This window comes from Berghia stephanieae, chromosome 5, assembly GCF_034508935.2.
Source record: "Berghia stephanieae isolate SIO BIC M18660-M18661 chromosome 5, UCSD_Bste_1.3, whole genome shotgun sequence".
NCBI classification, from domain to species: domain Eukaryota; kingdom Metazoa; phylum Mollusca; class Gastropoda; order Nudibranchia; family Aeolidiidae; genus Berghia; species Berghia stephanieae.
In genome coordinates this window covers 73,995,674-74,001,746 of record NC_088364.1, presented here as the reverse complement: position 1 = coordinate 74,001,746, position 6,073 = coordinate 73,995,674, and the positions used below count along the sequence as shown (strand labels likewise).

The window sequence follows — 6,073 nt, the reverse complement described above, 5'->3', positions numbered from 1 at the left end:
TTTATTACATTTTTTTTTCTCTTTTATTTTTTTTTAAATTGTTGTTTAACTTTTGTTTTTTTTAGTAGTAGTAGTAGTAGTAGTAGTAGTAGTAGTAGTAGTAGTAGTAGTAGTAGTAGTAGTAGTAGTAGTAGTAGTAATAATAATAATAATGATGACAATAATAATAATACTAATAATAATAATACTGACAATAATAATAATAATAATAATAATAATAATAATAATAATAATAATAATAAAAGTACTACTACTACTACTACTACTACTACTACTATTACTACTACTACTACTACTACTACTACTTCTACTACTACTACTACTACTACTACTACTACTACTACTACTACTACTACTACTACTCTCTTTATCTTTATATCTCTCTTTCTCGAACTAAAAAAGATTGCTTCCATTAGACGGTTCATATCTGAGGATGTGACCAAGCACCTGGTTGTGTCCCTCGTACTATTGAAATTGGATTATTGCAATGCTCTGTTGTTTGGCGTTTCGCAATATAATCTGAGACGTCTTCAGATTGTCCAAAACAGCGCTGCCAGACTAGTATTCATGAAGCGTAGGTGCGACCTCTGCTCCATGACCTGCATTGGCTACCTGTTGAGAGAAGGATTAAATTCAAAGCTTGTGTTTTAGTGTATCGTTGTCTTGAAGGTACTGCCCCCTCCTACCTTTCGGAACTTATTGAAAGATATTAAAAACCCCGCCCCTTACGTTCGGCCAGTGATTCCACAAAACTAGTTGTTCCTCGAATTCGGAAAAATGCTAGAATGAGATCCTTTTCTCATTTCGGACCCTCTGTTTGGAACGCCTTACCGCAGAGCATTCGTGAAAAAGAATCTTTGTCTATTTTTAAACGTTCGCTTAAAACATATCTGTTTCGATTTTAGTAGATGGTATGAGAAGCAAGATAGGTTTAGTCTGTGTTGTGTGTTGTTTGTGTGTGTGTGTGTGTGTGTGTGTGTGTATGTGTTTGTGTGCTTGTGTGTGTGAATGATTCTGTTTCATCCAAAGTAAATTTGTAATTGAAGCGCTTAGAGTCTGGTATCTCGGAGTTATAGCGCTATATAAGTTTTCAGCATTATTATTATTTTTATTTATTAATACTACTACTACTACTACTACTACTACTACTACTACTACTACTACTACTACTACTACTACTACTACTACTACTACTACTACTACTACTACTACTACTACTACTAAAAAAAACAAAAGTTAAATAACAATAAAAACAAAAACAAAAACAAATAAAAGAGAAAAAAAAAGAGTAAAATGTAATAAAAATGTAAAATAGATAAATAAAAAAAAAAAGATATCTACAACACGTGGGGTTCCCAAGCGGTCACCCATCTAAGTACTAACCACGCCTGACGTTGCTTGACTTCAGTGATCGGACGAGAACCGGTATTTTCAACGTAGTATGGTCGTAGACAACAAATGTCGACAATGCAATTTAATATAATATTAAAACACTATTGCTAATTTATATACTCCAACCACCATTGATTACACACGGTACACGTTATATATTGCATTTTTCTATTATTTGTTTTCCACGTTCATTTATTTATTATGCTGACTAAGGATTTGTACCCGAAACGTCCATTGTGTGTTTGTTTCCATCCCAAGCCTCTCCATTATCACTCTTTCGATTTTATTTTCACGAGGGAAAGAGAGCCCTACCCTGTGTTATCTATGGGGGCAAGCCCCACCAGAGAGGGGTCATGTGTGGCATATGCCCTTACAGGGAGAACGTTACCTTGTTTTGCGCATCCGACTCGCGTCCTCGCTTCCGGTGAAGTGTCTCATGCCGCTTTCAAGATAGCCAATCGCCATTTTGAATGTTGTCAGTCTTGTGATAAATTCTAAGTTCACAAAGTATGAAACCGAAAAAAACAAAAACAAAGGTGAAATAACAATTAAAAAAAAACAACAACAAATAAAAGAAAAAAATATATAAATAAATGAACGTGGAAAACAAATAAAATAAAATGCAATATAACGTGCACCGTGTGTAATCAATGGTGGTTGGAGTATATAAATTAGCAATAGTGTTTTAATATTATATTAAATTCTATTGTCGTCATTTGTTGTCTACGACCATACTACGTTGAAAATACCGGTTCTCGTCCGATCACCGAAGTCAAGCATCGTCAGGCGTGGTTAGTACTTAAATGGGTGACCGCTTGGGAACCCCACGTGTTGTAGACATCTTTTTTTTTTTTATTTATCTTTTTTACAAGTTTATTACATTTTTTTTCTCTTTTTTTTCTTTTTTAAATTGTTGTTTAACTTTTTTTTTTTTTTTTTAGTAGTAGTAGTAGTAATAGTAGTAGTAGTAGTAGTAGTAGTAGTAGTAGTAGTAGTAGTAGTAGTAGTAGTAGTAGTAGTAGTAGTAGTAGTAGTAGTAGTAGTAGTAGTAGTAGTAGTAGTAGTAGTAGTAATAGTAGTAGTAGTAGTAGTAGTAGTAGTAGTAGTAGTAGTAGTAGTAGTAGTAGTAGTAGTAATAATAATAATAATGATGACAATAATAATTATTATTATTACCCGCGGTCTCCAGTAGTTGTTGAGAGAAGGCTCCAGTAATGAATGACCTGAGAGTGAAACGAATTTTTCTGGGTTCGTGGATAGCTCATTCGGTAGAGTCACGCTCTCACCGGCCAGGCGGAGTTGTCGTACCAATACAGTCGCAGGTTCAAACCCCATCACCGCCGCGAAAAATTTTTATATTCTGTATTGTCTTCTGACACTTCTCTATTCACTTCATCTCTTGTTGTCACTCTACTACTATTGCTACTACTACTACTAAAAAAAAAAAAAGGTAAATAACAATTAAAATACAAAAACAAATAAAAGAAAAAAAAGAAAAGAAAAAAAAATGGAATGAAATTGTAAAACAGATAAATAAATAATAAAAAAAAAAAATGTCTACAACACGTGGGGTCCCAAGCGGTCACCCATATAAGTACTAACCACGCCTGACGTTGCTTGACTTTGGAGATCGGACGAGAACCGGTATTTTCAACGTAGTATGGTCGTAGACAACAAATGACGACAATGGAATTTAATATAATATTAAAACACTATTGCTAATTTATAAACTCCAACCACCATTGATTACAGACGGTACACGTTATATTGCATTTTCTATTATTTGTTTTTCACGTTCATTTATTTATTATGCTGACGAAGGGTTTGTACCCGAAACGTCCATTGTGTGTTTGTTCCCACCCGAAGCCTCTCCATTATCACTCTTTCATTGGTATTTTCACGAGGGAGAGAGAGTCCTGTGTTATCTATGGGGGCAACCCCCACCACAGAGGGGTCATGTGTGGCATATGCCCTTACAGAGAGAACGTAACTCTGGTTTTGCGCATGCGTCTCTCGTCCTCGTTTCCGGTGAATTGTCTCGTACCGCTTTCAAGATAGCACATCGCCATTTTGAATGTTGTCAGTCATGTGAGAAATTCTAAACTATCTTCATCATTATTAAATTAGCAATAGCGTTTTGATATTATATTAAATTCTATTTCCGACATTTGTTGTCTACGACTACGACCATACTACGTTGAAAATACCGGTTCTCGTCCGATCCCCGAAGTCAAGCAACGTCAGGCGTGGTTAGTACTTAGATGGGTGACCGCTTGGGAACCCCACGTGTTGCAGTCATCGTTTGTTTAAATTTATCTATTTTACAATTTTATTTCATTTTTTACCTCTTTTATTTGTTTTTGTTTTTTACTTGTTATTTAACTTTTGTTTTTTGTTTTTTAGTAGCAGCAGCAGCAGCAGTAGTAGTAGTAGTAGTAGTAGTAGTAGTAGTAGTAGTAGTAGTAGTAGTAGTAGTAGTCAGTAGTAGTAGTAGCAGTAGTAGTAGTAGTAGTAGTAGTAGTAGTAGTAGTAGTAGTAGTAGTAGTAGTAGTAGCAGTTGTAGCAGTAGTAGTAACTAGTAACTAGTAGTAGTAGTAGTAGTAGTAGTAGTAGTAGTAGTAGTAGTAGTAGTAGTAGTAGTAGTAGTAGTAGTAGTAGTAGTAGTAGTAGTAGTGCAGTAGTAGTAGTAGTAGTAGTAGTAGTAGTAGCAGTAGTAGTAGTAGTAGTAGTAGTAGTAGTAGTAGTAGTAGTAGTAGTAGTAGTAGTAGGACCGTTCGGTTTTGTATTTGTATTCCCTTCTCAAAGATTCGACCACCGCTCTAACACCTTGCCCATTCAACCCCCTCCCCCCACCCACCGTGACTCTTTCACCTTGCCCCCCCCCCTACGATTGACATTACTTCTTCTTCTAGGTTCCATGCCTGGTCCAGGCTTCGGATACTGCATGAATTATCTCTCTCCATTCCTCCCTGTCTCTTGCTTTTTCAAACAGCTCTTGGATTGTTAGGTTGGTGAAGCCCTTCAGTTGGTCTATGAGTGTTTTTCTTTGTCTCCCCGGGCGCGTTTACCAGGTATTTTTCCACAACTTGCCAGGTATTCATTCTTATCTTTCCTTACTATGTGTCCGAAAAAGGATAGTTGTCGATCCGCTATTAAGGGCATCAGTTTCCTTTGTTGGTATGTTTGTTTTAGCACTTCTTCGTTCGTTTTGTGTGCAGTATACGATATTCTCTGCATCCTTTTCAAACACCACATTTCAAAAGCTTCAATGTTCTTTTGTGTTTCTGCATTTGTAGTCCAGCTTTCGCATCCGTATAACAAGATTGGCCACACGTAGCACTTCAAGACTCGGAATCTAATCCCGAACGACATCTGTTTGTTTTTCAAAATGTTTCCGAGGTCCATAAAGGCCTGTTTGGCTTGAGTTATTCTTGCTCGTATGTCTCGGTTACATCTTCCATCTGTTGTCACTATTGAACCTAGGTATTTAAAACTTTCTACGTTGGTAAGTTGCTCGCCGTGAATCGTTATATTGCAGGTGTTGTTGTTTTCGGGGTTTTTCTGTATCACCATGCATTCCGTTTTGGTGATATTCACTTCCATTCCCTTGGCTTCGCTATCTACTACCACTTTGTCAACAATCTTTTGAACTTGGATTTCTGATGTTGCAACGAGTGCCGTTCGTCTGCGTATCTTATATTATTTATGTTGTGACCTCCTACTTTTATTCCCTCCATATTAGTTATGCCCCTCATGATTGTTTCTTGGTATAGATTAAACAGATCTGGTGAGGCAACACACCCTTGACGGACTCCTTTCTTAATAGGAATGGAATTTCCTGTAGAGTTTCCGATTTTGATAGATGCCTGCTGGGTGTAGTATAATGTTTGCATGAGTCTGAGGTCTTTCTCATCAGCGCCAATGGAGTGCAGTTGTTTTAGTCTTCGTGGCGTACTCTGTCTTTTGGACTTATTCATGCAGTTAACTCGGCAAAGTTACAAGAATGGTTTGCCATTGCCTATTCTTGTCGCCCTCTGCAGTTAGCCAGCTTGACCTGTTACCGTTCGACACCACGAGGAGGTTGCAGAAGGGCTTGATGATGATCTATCTTTGCAGACTTGGCATCATCCATTTGTCGAACTGACACTACTACTACTACACTACTACTCTACTACTATTACTTCTACTACTACTAAAAAAAAAGAAAAGTTAAATAACAATTCAAAAGAAAAACAAATAAAAGAAAAAAAAAAATGTAATAAAATAAAAAATGAAAAAAAAAAAATGTCTACAACACGTGGGGTTCCCAAGCGGTCACCCATCTAAGTACTAACCACGCCTGACGTTGCTTGACTTCGGTGATCGGACGAGAACCGGTATTTTCAACGTAGTATGGTCGTAGACAACAAAAGTCGACAATAGAATTTAATATAATCTTAAAACACTATTTTTTTTTCTCTTTAAAAAACATTTTTTTTTACTTGTTATTTAACTTTTGTTTTATTTTTTTAGTAGTAGTAGTAGTAGTAGTAGTAATAATAATAATAATAATGATGACAATATTAATAATAATAGTAGTTGTAGTAGCAGTAGTAGTAGTAGTAGTAGTAGTAGTAGTAGTAGTAGTAGTAGTGATAGTAGAACGGTTCTTTTTTTTTTTTTTTTTGTATTTCCTTTTCAA

General features: G+C 36.1%; 1 protein-coding gene, 4 non-coding genes and 1 pseudogene across 5 annotated transcripts in view; 3 read left to right on the top strand and 3 right to left on the bottom strand.

The window, feature by feature from the left end:
- The window catches only part of LOC144973588 (zinc metalloproteinase nas-6-like), a 699,617-nt gene that overhangs the window by 7,914 nt on the left and 685,630 nt on the right, over window positions 1-6,073 (top strand). The window lies entirely within an intron of this gene.
- Window positions 1,335-1,453, bottom strand: LOC144974288 (5S ribosomal RNA). The gene has a single exon (XR_013645693.1). It is a non-coding gene; the product is annotated as a 5S ribosomal RNA (ribosomal RNA).
- LOC144974287 (5S ribosomal RNA) lies at window positions 2,114-2,232 on the top strand. Its single transcript, XR_013645692.1, has one exon. It is a non-coding gene; the product is annotated as a 5S ribosomal RNA (ribosomal RNA).
- Window positions 2,947-3,064, bottom strand: LOC144974328 (5S ribosomal RNA; annotated as a pseudogene).
- LOC144974300 (5S ribosomal RNA) lies at window positions 3,572-3,690 on the top strand. Its single transcript, XR_013645704.1, has one exon. It is a non-coding gene; the product is annotated as a 5S ribosomal RNA (ribosomal RNA).
- LOC144974302 (5S ribosomal RNA) lies at window positions 5,678-5,796 on the bottom strand. Its single transcript, XR_013645706.1, has one exon. It is a non-coding gene; the product is annotated as a 5S ribosomal RNA (ribosomal RNA).